Source organism: Osmia bicornis, chromosome 2 (assembly GCF_907164935.1).
Source record: "Osmia bicornis bicornis chromosome 2, iOsmBic2.1, whole genome shotgun sequence".
In the NCBI taxonomy this organism is placed as follows: domain Eukaryota; kingdom Metazoa; phylum Arthropoda; class Insecta; order Hymenoptera; family Megachilidae; genus Osmia; species Osmia bicornis.
In genome coordinates, this window is record NC_060217.1 from 13,034,565 (window position 1) to 13,047,483 (window position 12,919).

At 43.8% G+C, this 12,919-nt stretch overlaps 1 protein-coding gene across 1 annotated transcript in view; it reads left to right on the plus strand.

The window, feature by feature from the left end:
* Positions 1-9,468: 9,468 nt before the first annotated feature.
* LOC114877166 overlaps positions 9,469-12,919 on the plus strand; it is a 171,816-nt gene continuing 168,365 nt past the window's right edge. Inside the window, exon 1 of the mRNA XM_046290135.1 lies at positions 9,469-10,638. The gene's annotated coding sequence lies outside the window, so the exon portion shown is untranslated. The remainder of the gene's footprint in view (positions 10,639-12,919) is intronic.

The window sequence follows — 12,919 nt, forward strand, 5'->3', positions numbered from 1 at the left end:
ACGTCAAAGGCAATTCTCGCGTTTCATTCGCCAATGTTTTAATTCGAAAGCAACCAGACGCGTTTAATGAGATCGCTACGACAGACTGAGAAAGGGTTACAGAGGAGATCGCTGTCAACCCGGAGACACCAACAGTTGAAAATTTAAAAAAAATATCCAAGTAACGAGTCGAGCTAGTTGACTGAAAACCAACCACGCCGCTACCTTCGCTACCGTTTAATTGCTCCCACTTTTCCACTACGGTTTCTCTGTGAAAAACTGCGCCTCGCGCAATTTACAAACGTATAGACCGGCTCGTTACGGCGACTAGAAATTCCTCGCGACATCCTTCATTATATTCTTGCGAACAGTTTGAAATTATTAATTAAATATATACGTCCGGTCTCGTGTAGATCAGTGCGGAATTTTCACAAGATTTCAGTTTTGAAATCAAAATTATTAATGTTGGAACTAATTCATCTATAGCCTCATAGCGCTAAGCTTTATATGTGCACCTCAAGGAAAAACACGATCGATGAATGTTTAAAGCATCCTTTAGTCTTTGCGAACACTCTTTCAACGTTAAAGTGTATTGACTGTTCGATTTAAGGATTATCGAGGGATCCCTGGGAGACAAGATACGCGCATACCCGCAGGAGCTGAACGTAAAGGCGAGCCAGCGTCCTAATTGTGCACAGGACGATCATGTTTCACAGTACACAGGGGTATTGGCTCTCTATGTCGCGTGGTTTCCCTCTACCGGTATGTACAGGTACAGGGCGTTACCAAACCTGTGTACTTTGCTGTGTCTACCATCGATCAGCTAACGTTTCTATTCTCTCTTGACAAGGGATAAAAACGGGAACTAAATTCAGTCGACTAAGCCAGATTGAAGCATTTCACGTAAACAAACGGGAAAAATAACTCCTTTTTCAACGACGAGAACTGTCCGTTTCTCACTCTACGTGTATTTCGTATTCTCAAAAATGAAAATAGCGATGAAAGGAAGCCGATATCGTGACGTTCCGAAATTGAAGTTACACAAATGTATCTATGGGAATCAACGCAGAGTGTTTCAAAAACAATTTACGCGTCTTTCAAGAAGAAGTACAAATGGCACGGCAGGATCGACGATGTACATACATTCAATATTCAACGGTGCAGCTGCGTTGTTAAATTACTAGCAGGCGAAAGAACGGTCAATTCGTTGGAACGGCAGCTAGGCGAATAATTTAACAGATCTCCAGTGGAATTAGCATTCGCGCTGGCGATCGTATTAATCCGACATCGATCCAGCCGGACGCGAGCATCCTCTCTCTATTGAGATATCCGTATTACCTTCGTCGCTTTCACGGCAAACGTTTATCTGGGCCGCGCACGGATTACCAGTTGCGCGAATTATTACAGAAAATTAGAAGCGTACCCCATCGCGTCAACTACAGTTATCCATTTAAAATCCTCCCTATAGTAGGGTGGTTGATTACAAAAGAATTTGATCAACGATTCGATTGAAAATGTTTAGCTACATCAAATTCGTTTTTAATTTGAAATAATGATTTTATAAGCAGTGTGAAGCAGCCCTTAGACTCCCTGCTAGAGAGGTCCTTGCGTTCGGATGTATTTATGGCGGTGCACACGCAGGACACGCGTGTTTCGGCTTTCTCGCCAGCCGAAAATAGGCGAGGGGTTCTCTCAGTTCGTCGAGGGTCTCTCTCAGCGGGTTTTTTTCCTACCCCCGGGGATAAGCGGAGAAAATATGACGGTGCTACTAAACACGCTGCGTCGTTAACACCTGCTCCATCCCGTCGGAATTATCCGACGCCCTTCGACGACCCACCGAATATTCCACTACGTTCGCGTCACACCCTCTATGTTGACAATGGCTGCCGCCTTTTTTATCGTTAATGTTATGTTGGAAAATAACCATTCTTCTGTTCTCCTAAAAGGTTCCCAAATACTTTTTGTTGATAGATTAGCGAATTTGTGATTCACCCCTTTTGGGCTGTCAAAGGGAAATACCTTTGAATTGATTCTGGATAATAATAGATTCTATCATTATTTTCAAATGATCACTCGGTTTGGATAAAAGAAAAAGAAGAAAATTTAAGGAGAGAAAAGAAGAAGGTGGTCGATATGAAGCAGGCCTAAGCACGAGCTTAAACTTCGTTAACGAGAAACTAATTCTCTCCGCTCGCTAGCGTAAGAAAGTTTCGCAATTTAGTAGGAGATGGAGGTTGAATGGGACCCGTAGAAGATGGGGACAGTCGAAACGGGGGGGATTGAATTACGATGCGAATTAACACGCTACTCAAGCTCGTTGATGTATTTCACCAGGATAACGCTTTTCTTCTCGTTCTGTCGACGAGTAGACAGAGTATCCGAGGCATGGAAAAGGCAACGGGCAATTCTTTCCGCGCCGGGAAACGAGAAACAGCATCGTCGTCGCGGCGAAATTGACATTAAGATAAACGGATTTCAAAGTAATTTTCAGCGCGGCCAGCAGGGCCAGCAGGGCCAACGTGTATTTCATTTATGCACTGATAATGCACGGACGATAATCGGGCGGATGCAATTTTCAGCATGGCCGCTCGCGTATCGCGGTCTAGTTTGTATCCTATTAACCGTTTCGCGACGGTTCGTTCGTTGGCAATCGGTTGATTTATTATAACGTTGTTATGTAAAAAGCTTACCAACGTTATTACGATAGTACACCGGGTCTAGTTTTGCAGCCTCGTTAACGTAATATCGTTGGACGAACGGCTTTGGGAAAGTCTGCGAACGAGCATTGTTGTTTGCATATTCAGTTTCCTAGGAGATTTGTTAATCCTTTTACGACAACCGATGAATATACACGTCGTCGTAAATCAATTTGAACGCCAGCGGAGCGTGTATCAAAATTCGTTTTCAACAGAAAAATTGGAAAATTGTAGGGGTCTGAGTGGAGCCAGGTTGTAGCGGTTGGTACTGCAAGGATTGGAAAAGTTTATCAAAAACAGCTCGCTGTTGTAAGATGATGAAAACGAGGCTTGTCGTCGAGTGTTAAGACCCGTCTGTGGGCCGGTCCTCCAGAGGCACAGTGCCATTAATGGAATACACCAGTTTCTGAACGACCTCATCCTCGACCTCGTTACGCGTAGGTCTACATACCAGCGTGTTTACCCAGGCTGAAGGGGCTGACGATGTTCTCTCTTTTCCGCTTCCGTTGGCCATAATCGGCGAACGATACACTCGCTATTATGTGCGAGGAAACAGGAGAAGGTTTCCGCTTTCAGCTCGTCTCCGCAGCTTGCTTCATCCACACTGGACAAACATAGCTGGTGCACCTCTGCCTCGTGTGTACACACGATGTCACGGAGAAAGATGTCCTCTACGAGCTCGTTCGGTAGGACCGAACGAAAACAATGGCAGTCTGGACTTTGAACCAACATCAAGGTGTCTCTTTTCGTCGTTGTAACGTAATTTCATTATACCGGCTTCTTCGTAATATATAAAAGGGTTTTATGTTTCGAGCTGTTCAAAATTGAACGAATAAACATTTAGCAAATCTTAGCCTGCGCGTGACAGAAATTTCCATGACGAGATTCCCGATGTTTGTTCAGTTTTATCGCGTTAACGCACAACGTTTCCTCCCACTGTCCCGATAATGGCATTTTCTAGCAACGTTCAAAGCGAATAAAATTGGAAAACGCGTAACCGAGTAAAACGATACACCCCCTCTCCTCGACCCGTAAATATATGTTCCCTATAATGTTACAGAGAATTCCTGATTCGTGTTGGACGAAATATCTGTCTGTTACACGGAATCGAATTATACGAGAAAACAGAAAACAATTGAAATCGCGACCGATCGTTGGATATCATTTGCAAAGGATAATTTTATGCAAGACAATGGATTTACGTTTCAATCGTTCGATTTCGCTGGAAACCGGACGTGGAGGATCGTTTGCGCGGTGTTTCGAGAATTTAAAAGCAAAAGAAGCGTATTAAAATTATAACATTATTGAAATTTCACCGGAGGCGTTTTGAAATATTGCAGGTACGTAAAGTAATATAATAGTTGTTACAACGTCCAAGAATTGCTTCTCTTCGAACATTGTTCCTTAACGACTAAACGTCATCGTACATCCTTTCATGGGCATCTCAACATTCTTCGAAGCGATATCCATTTCCCTTAGCCATCCAGATCGTTTCAGCTTGTCGATACGCTGGAACGTCGTTGAAAATACATCCTTTCGAATAAATCAAGCGATAACAAATCTCCCGCACGAGTTGTAGATGTTCGCATCGGTCCGAACGGAAAATTGAAACCATCAGAGACTCCTGCTGGTCCGCTGCGTTCGCATAACGTTCATATAATAGAAGGTTCGATGTAAGTTCGCGGGGGGTTGAATACGTCGATCAAGAAACGTATAGGTGTCCTCGACGATAGGACGGATCGTATCCTGGCGATTTCCTTCAGGAAGATCCGTGGAAATTACAGATAATCGATCGTGCGGATCGTTCGAAGGGGAATAGGAGGGAAGGAAATAATATTATTTATCAATCGCTCTCTGTTGGCATGTGCATCGGGAACACTGTGGATAGCTTGGTACATGTATAATGCATCCCACGGGAACGCGTTGTCCCCTTTGTTCCTGTCGATCGCTACCTATAGCTGCATTCAAGAAGCCTCGTTAATACCAACCGATGACTGCTCTCTACACGAATACATATCTATCGTCCGATATAACAGTTTGATATCCAACGGTAATAAACTTAATATTTTATGGTACATCTTTCTAATGCGAGCCGTTTGACATTTGTTACACATTCGCGCTTCGCCTTATCGTACGGTTGGTGCTCTTCGAGGCGTGGTTTAGCTGCCCGGGGCAAACGATCGTTCCTGGTAATAAAATAACTACCTGAATTGCCCAGATCTCCTATAGAGCCATAAGGAACGCCATTTACGAGAATCACTGTTATCACTGACCTAGAGAGGGCAGTACGACGATATTGGGTGTCAATACGAAGGGCTGTAATGTAAAGAGGCGGCGATATTTTATAAACGTTGAAAGCAGCAGCTTAAACGCGTGTCGAGCTACGATTTTACTTCCGTATTGGCTTGTTCTAGGTCAATGGTGATTCACAACTATTAGGGCGAATTCTCGGAGTGGTGCGATACTTTATACCGTCGATAGTAAGTCGCACACGCTCTTCCACAAACTTTTCTCGCATTTGCCCGCATCAGTTTATTCAAATTTCCACGCACGTGCATAGGCATTTATGCAACAAATACGTATGCAGGCGAAACAGAATGCCGGTTGGTAAGTTGAAAGATGCATCCCGGGGATGAAACGGGAGAAATTCTAAGGAGGTCACGGAGCTGCTGAATTTTCGTATCTAATTTCGAATAAATGTCCCACTATCGAGCTCGCCGAGAGCTTCTTTTAATTTCAGATTCTACGCGGAATCCTCTGTCTCTCTGCTTCGCTCACGAAAAGTGAATTCGACGACGTTAACGAACGATGGCAGGAAAACGCTTGGGAGACGTTGGTTTAAATTATAGTGTACGAAAACGTCAGCGTTAGATTATCAGCATACAAGGATTCTGTCAACTTTTGTAGTCGTCTAAGTATCCCTGCGCTCAACGCGGAACCGACTTCTCCATTCAAGTGCGATTTGTAATTAAGAAGTAATCAATGACGCACGAGACGCTTCACTCTTGGTTATTTGCATGGAAACTTTCGATCAACGGTGTATATAGGTGAAGGAGAATCGTTGGAGTATCCGGTTGTAGGTAGATCGGGTGAAGTGCAGTTGCAGCTGCACGTATGCAAGTGCACGAACGGTACGTGCGGCGTATGTTGATGGGGTTGCGGTTTGACTCCGGTGGCTGTTGGATAGCCCGCCGTTATTATCCGTAACTCGTGTTGCGGCAGTCCCGGAACAAACGTGGCCGAAAACCTTCGTTTCCTGCCGTACCTCCATCGTCAGCTTCCCTCCCTTTTCTACGTCCCTTCGCAATCCACGGAGCCAAGAAATATTCGTCACTGTCCAGCGGTGGATCGTTAACGTTGTCACTCGCGTCGACCAGCTTTCTGTGGCTACGTTTAATCGATTACATTTCTTCCTCTCTTTGCCTTTTCTCTACCGCTTTTTCGTTAAACGACAAATTCTAAGTTTCGCGAGAATTTGAATCAACGTTTATGACCACTCGTGGGTGCCAGAAGGAAATCTCGCTGAAGCGGCGCGCGAAAAACCGCTTTCAGAATCTAAATATTCCGGGAACAGAGGTAAGAGCATCCTCTCGTAGCTCGGCCGGTTCAAGGTGGAAAATTTAAAAGTTTCCACAAGCTACGTACGTCGAAACTTTCGGAAATAAGAATTTTATAGATTATACGGTAGAGGCGGGAAATACCGTGTTGCACGAAAAGTTTTTAAAATATTTCAAGAATGCGCTATCGTGTCATTTCCAAACTACAATGGGCATACGTGCGGAACCCTTGAACGTTTCTTGCATTAATATTGAACACGCTCGGGACTATTGAAAACCGATTATACCGGCGAAACACGCTTCGACCCTTCGTTCTTACCACCACTTTATCGTTCGAGGCACTCTTGTTCTCCAGAACAGTGCAATTTGATTAACCGATTTCAATATACGAATACTTGATCATTTTTATTTATCGTAGTAGTAGAAAACGGTGATAAGTAAATGCAAGCAACCTAACGTCTCCGTATTCGTGAAGGACCCTTATCACCTTTCGTCGAATCCATAGGAAGAGCTGATAAAAGGTGAAGCATGGCAGCATCGGAGAGTATTCTAGGACGAGGAAACTCGTGTTCCCGGTTGCTTTAGGCCGGGTTCTCAGATACTCGCGAGAAACCTTTGGCCCTTCAACGAGAACGACCGGATTACCGTTTTTGGCTTTCATCGTCACCAGAGTGGTGTTCCCCTCCTACTTTTATACTATATATCCTCGCGTGAAATTCGTTCTTGATCCCGGGAGATGTGATAGAAAAATGAACCGATATCCCCAACCTTCTTTCGCTCCGTCGGAAAAATTCCACGACGTTTTATTAAGAAAATACTCGAGCTCTTCCAACGAGATTCTTATCGATACAACGGTGCCAAAGAGATACGTTATTAGTCAAGCGAAGAATCAGTGTGGTATTTTATGATGAAGGAAAATATTTCCGCCTTGCCAAAGACAATCAATTTTCCCCGAATTCTTCAATTGTAACTCGTCTTTAGATCAATATTCGAAAGAACACCGAGGAGCACGGAATGTTTAATCTGACCAGACGAATTTCTTCGAAACGTAATTAATATCGGATCGCGAACCGTCAAAGTGTTAAATAAGATCTCTTAAAACGTTCTTCAGAGGGTATTATGAAATCTGGACAAAGGGGTGGCTGTCTGGAAAAAGGAATTCGTCTGATTGTGTGCTGTGGCCATGGTATGTCGGGAATGGTGTATATAGAGTTCGACTGGTGGTGGCTTGGTAGCCGACATCTCGAGAGACAAGGGAACTGTCGCGAAGGATATTTGCGAGACCGTTTCAATCCTGGCCACTGTTGTTCGAGTTTTTATTTCGCGAACAAGGCCAAGCTGGAAAACGGTGTTGGTTACGGGTGCACATAAGAACGTACAATGTATTTTCACCCTATCGGTTGCAGTCCTCTCAGACAGCGTGTCGATATCCTTCTGTCCGGAGCCTTTGACCTCGGAATTGCCGTTCCCTTTTCAACTTCCTTCGATGCCGGTTACTTTGCCGAAACCGTTCTGATTTTTCATCCGTTCCACGCCTATGCCGTCGCGTGGTAACGGGTCGTATTTCCAAGGAAAAGTTCAACCCCGATTAATAAACATATTATGTAAAACATCTCGAACGCAGCCGGGTTGGAAGTTGTTAAAGTTGTGATTGAGGTACGTAAAGTTTCTTTTTTGCATACTTAATAAGAACGTAGCCACCGCCATTTAATTGCTGGTTACACGTATCAAGCGTGAAAACAAGTCGGCTTATCCGGTTAGCTCGCCGTTAGTTGGATAGATTTATCTGGCAATTAAGCGATCCTGAGCGCGAGCCGAGCAGGAAAGGAGATTAAGGCGGTGGCAGGGAGATGTAACAGCTTCAATGAGAAATAACGTCGCTTCGTAACGTAGCAATGACAATGACAAAGCTTTCGAATTTTTTCCTTTTTCTTTTTTCTGTTAACGCGTTAAACGCATTAGGTCCCATCAAACTGTTACATTTTCTTGTAACAAAACTTTTCCTCGAACCTGAATACTTTTTCCCCTTCGTTCGATTTGCTAGCTCGTATTGCTAGTAATTCGCATAAGTTCCTTCACGTTCGACCAAGCTCAAAGATATATATGTACCAGGGAATCCATTATGCGATTGGAGAGTTCAGGTTCGTGAGATGACCTCGTTCGCGAGACGTGCTCGCGTAGCAAGTCGTTTCCAGAACTGCCTTCGCTATCTTTCTTGCGCAATAAGCAGCATAAATCACGTTTCCGCGATTCGGATACGAGAGATATATCAATGACAGAGGGTGTACGGTAAAAAAAAGCCAGAAAGAGGGAAAAGGACTCGCGAAACCATGGCAATGTACCAAAAAACCCTTCGAGTTTAAGAGATGACACAAATACGACACTGTTAGGTACGTAAGTAACGCAGTGATATTGCAAAAATAAAAATCCTGAACACTAAACAATGCGACTGAATGCGCCTTAAAATCTCGAAAGAAGGGACGGAAGGTGCAATGAAAAGGGCCGCGGGAAGGATACAGATAAGAGGAAAGAAGAAGCTAGCTTCCAAGAGTATACGGCGCTGTTCAAGAGGGTAGCGTTGAAAGAAAGAAAGTGAAACATGGTGAGAAAAAGAGATGGATGCAGCAATGCGGTAGGGAGAGCGAGAGAGGGTCAGAAAAGCACAAAGCAGAGAGAAAGAGAAACCGGTAATACAGAGGGGTAGCGCACAAGTAGCGATGGCTTTGAGAGATTTCCAAACGTACAACTTAAGAAATGAAAAAAATATTTAAACTCTCGGGGCAAATAATTTCCCCGAGAAACTTCGGAAAGATTCCCGAACGTACGAGACAGGGGGATCGACAAGTCTCTTCGAGGGACTTTAAAACTTGCCAAACGCTCGGAGCGATTCGACCGTTCGTACTGGGAAATTGCTCGAGAACTTGTGACAGAGAGAATATCGAATGGCCATCGCTAACCACGTACAAGGATACAGGATGTATCATAATACATGATCATAGCCACGCTAATACGAAAAAAGTTCATATAAATATTTGTCCAGTCTGAGCTTATTTCTGAGTTTAAAGTCGTATGTACATTTTTTATTAATTCTTTAAACAAAGCGAGTATATCGTTTGATACGATGGTAATACAACGTAGTAGAAAAATCAGGATAAAGAAGACAAACATTTATATAGAGCTTTTTTATTATTTATGTGTGCCGAATGTATAATTGAAGTTGTAGGTACTCACGTATTATAGTACACCCTATATAAGGGAGGAAGGCGCGCGCCGAGGGTTGGGAAAGCTGAAGCGTGGCTCCTCCGGGTGGGGGTAGTCAGTACCTCGAACGACTCCATAGGTCTCCAGATCTCCCCGCCGCGCTCAGTCCGACCCGGACGTTTGAGGGAGACGCATCTCTCTTCCGTGACTCGTATGCGCGATACCGGTACCGCACGTTGTGTCCTCGTATTGTAACAACACACACGCACTCGTTATATAGTTATTGTAAATAATTCGGCACATCACTGGAAGTTCAACTTCGATCGTGTACAATTCCGATAGACCGTATACACGCACGCACGCAGGCACGCACACGAATAGTGGTTATTCTCTTGAAGTGTGGCACGTACGGTGACCGCGTTGCACGAGGGTGAGAGGGAAGGAGAGAGAGAGAGAAGAGAGAACACAGGAACACGGGACAAAGAGGGAGAGAAACGCGAAGAAAAAGCTCTCTCTCGCTCTTTCTCTCTCTCTATCTCGACTGCCTTGCCGGCTTTCCACGGCCACGAATCGATACCACGCGACCGTCGCCGCGTCGGTCGTTCCACTCTCTCGACCTCTTCTCAACGTTCGCCACCACGAGTCTACGACCACTCGTTCCTCCGATTTTTTCCCCACTGGACGAGCTTAAACTTTGTGTTAGCTACTTATCGAGTCGTCAACCTTTTCTCCCTTAACGTCGACAGGATTCGCACCGAGAGATTTACCAACGTTCGTGGCTCGCGTCACTATCGAACTAGATCGAGGAACGAGGAGCGAGATCGAGATCGAGAATCGAGAATCGAAGGCGCTCTGGCGGCCAGTCGATGAAACCCGCCAAAACGGTCGCGTCGTCTCTCTGTCACGTTCGAACGACAGCTCGTCGAGGATAAAAGACGTGAAAAGGTGATTCGGTGTTAATAGTGCGCGTTGATCTAAAGCGAGAATAAAACGTTTCGCGAGAAAAGGAACGTTGCCAGTGTTTTTGTTTTGCCGTCGAGGATGAATCGGTCACAGGATGGATTCCCGGCCAGTGCGTAACCGTGCTGTGTGACACGTGACGGTCAGCGTTTATTTTGGTGTTTCATTTTTGTCGTCTGTTTGGCTAAAGCAACGCTACTACTACCCTGCACGACCATTTCCAGGATCTTCCGCACCGTCGAAGAGTGAGTAAACATATTCAGCCATTTTCTTGCTTTCGTAAACACGATTCGTTAATCCTATCGCGCCGCGTCGCGTCGTTTCTCCACTAATCCTCAGGTAGAATTCGGTGCTCCGTAAATTACCAGCTTGGCGATCGCCCAAAACGGTCCACGCGCTGCTAATTCAACGACTGTACATTTTCATTAGTCCGCGAACTAGGTTAGGTTCGTTAGGTCGAGAATCGTGAAATGCTAACTTCTATAATTCCTTGAAAATCCGTTCGTTGACATCTTGAACGAAATACATATGTATGTACATACAACGTGTATAGGAGGCGCAGCGTGCACGCGTCGTTCATTTTCTTTTTTCCAATTCGTTTGGAGCGCGATAGACAAAACGTTTGAACCGTGAGCCGTGTAATTTAGTTCCATCGGAGCAGCAATTGAGCTCCGTTCGGTTAGTTGGCGAACGGAGAAAATTCAAGTGGAAAGCACTGGGTGGAGAGGTCGTATCTCGCTAATCGGTTGTCGCGGTTTTTTATGAAGGTATTTTTATCGCGCATTCTGCCGTCTAAACGAGTCGACAAAGGCCGTGACAGAGCGCCGCCGGCGACTTTGTAGGATCGTTCACACGGCTAGATGTTTTGTTCCGCAACCAAGCAATTAATCGATCGTAAAGAGGCTAATGCGAACGATACACCGGCCACCCGTGCACCCTTCAACATTTGACAAAGGAAAACTATCATACAATATATCCATGCGGGTGTATTCTACCTCTTTCCAGCGTCTTATCGAAACTCGCAAAAGACTCGCGAATGAATCAATCTTAATATTTAGAAATTTTAGAAAAAAAGAAAAAACGATCAATCGAAAGAGCAATATCGTGGATTAACATTCCTGGAAAAGGGCGATTGCGTCATGAGAGTTGCTCACTCGAGGCGGAATTGAAAAATCGATTTCGAGCCGGACCGTTAATAAAAGATTGAACGTCGAACGTTAGACGGAAAAAATATAGGGTAGAGAATCTGTAATTTCGTTCTTGGTGGGATTCTCGAGTTCTCCGACGTCTCATTAGATTTTATCGCGGACCTACCTTCCACGGCTATAGCAGGAGCAAACGGATACTTGAGACTTTATTCTTACCCAGGCTCGAGTCACTGAAAGTTACATACTTTTCGAAAAGTCTCGCCAGATTCTATTGCTTTCGTGAGTACGCGACAAAGTCTTCTCGTAACATTAGTATGAAATGCGCGAATTGTCCTCCATTATGGTCCAATTTAAATTTTACGCGATAAAGATGATTCACGATGAACACTCTTGGAATATCGTTTAATCCTTTGAATACCAGTCTTGTAATACCCACTCGCAATCGTGGTATTAATTATAAGGAAAATGTAGACGATAATTGAGGCAATTCGTATTGAAAATATTCTAAGGAAAATAATTGATGCGTTAAACGCGTAGTCTTTTTATTTGCAAACTTCCCCTCGTTTACCTTTGAAAAGTTATTAAAAGTTATACTTGCATTAAGGGCAGAGGGATATTACGGAAGATGAAGATTTTTAAGTAGACAGAAAAAGCGTCGTAATTTCATGCAAAACTCCATTTACGTTTCGCCACGGTGAATGTTGTTGTTTAATGCACAATACCGTACTCTGCAAGTTAATTAACAAATGCTTCACGAACTCGTACTATGAAATGCGTCTGCATTGTTGAATATTCGTTCTGGTTTTTTTGTATGCTATGCAGCATAGAAAAGCCAGGATATAATGCTTTCGTTTTGCAAGGAAAAATAGAAACAAATATAATACGCTTTTTACATGTATAAAGGTTTTGTTATACCAGTTAATATTAACAGTTTGACAAATTTTTAGTATTATACTCTCTGTTTTGTAGTATCATGATACTGAAAAGCATTGAAATTGTACATTAAAATGGAAATTATTCAAAAATATCTGGAACAAATTTAATTATTAAATTCTGATCCGGTGCATTCATTAAGAAGACATTGTCAAATCATCAATTAACATTTCAAATAAGCAGATGTAATCCTGTCGAAACTTCCGTTCCAAGAAACTGAATAAGTCATTTCCTGAAATATTGACGTGTTTTCGCCGATGTTATTCTTCTTGCCATCATTCAAAATGACACCTCCAGTCGCGAATGATCGAAAGTTTTCACAGTGGATAGGAGCGATAAAGTGGTAGCGTATTTATTTTTAGTCGGCTGAAGGAAACAATTAAGAGAGGAAGGAACTTTGCCTTATTGTTGGATTCCATCAAGTTTGTTCGCAACTACGCACCGT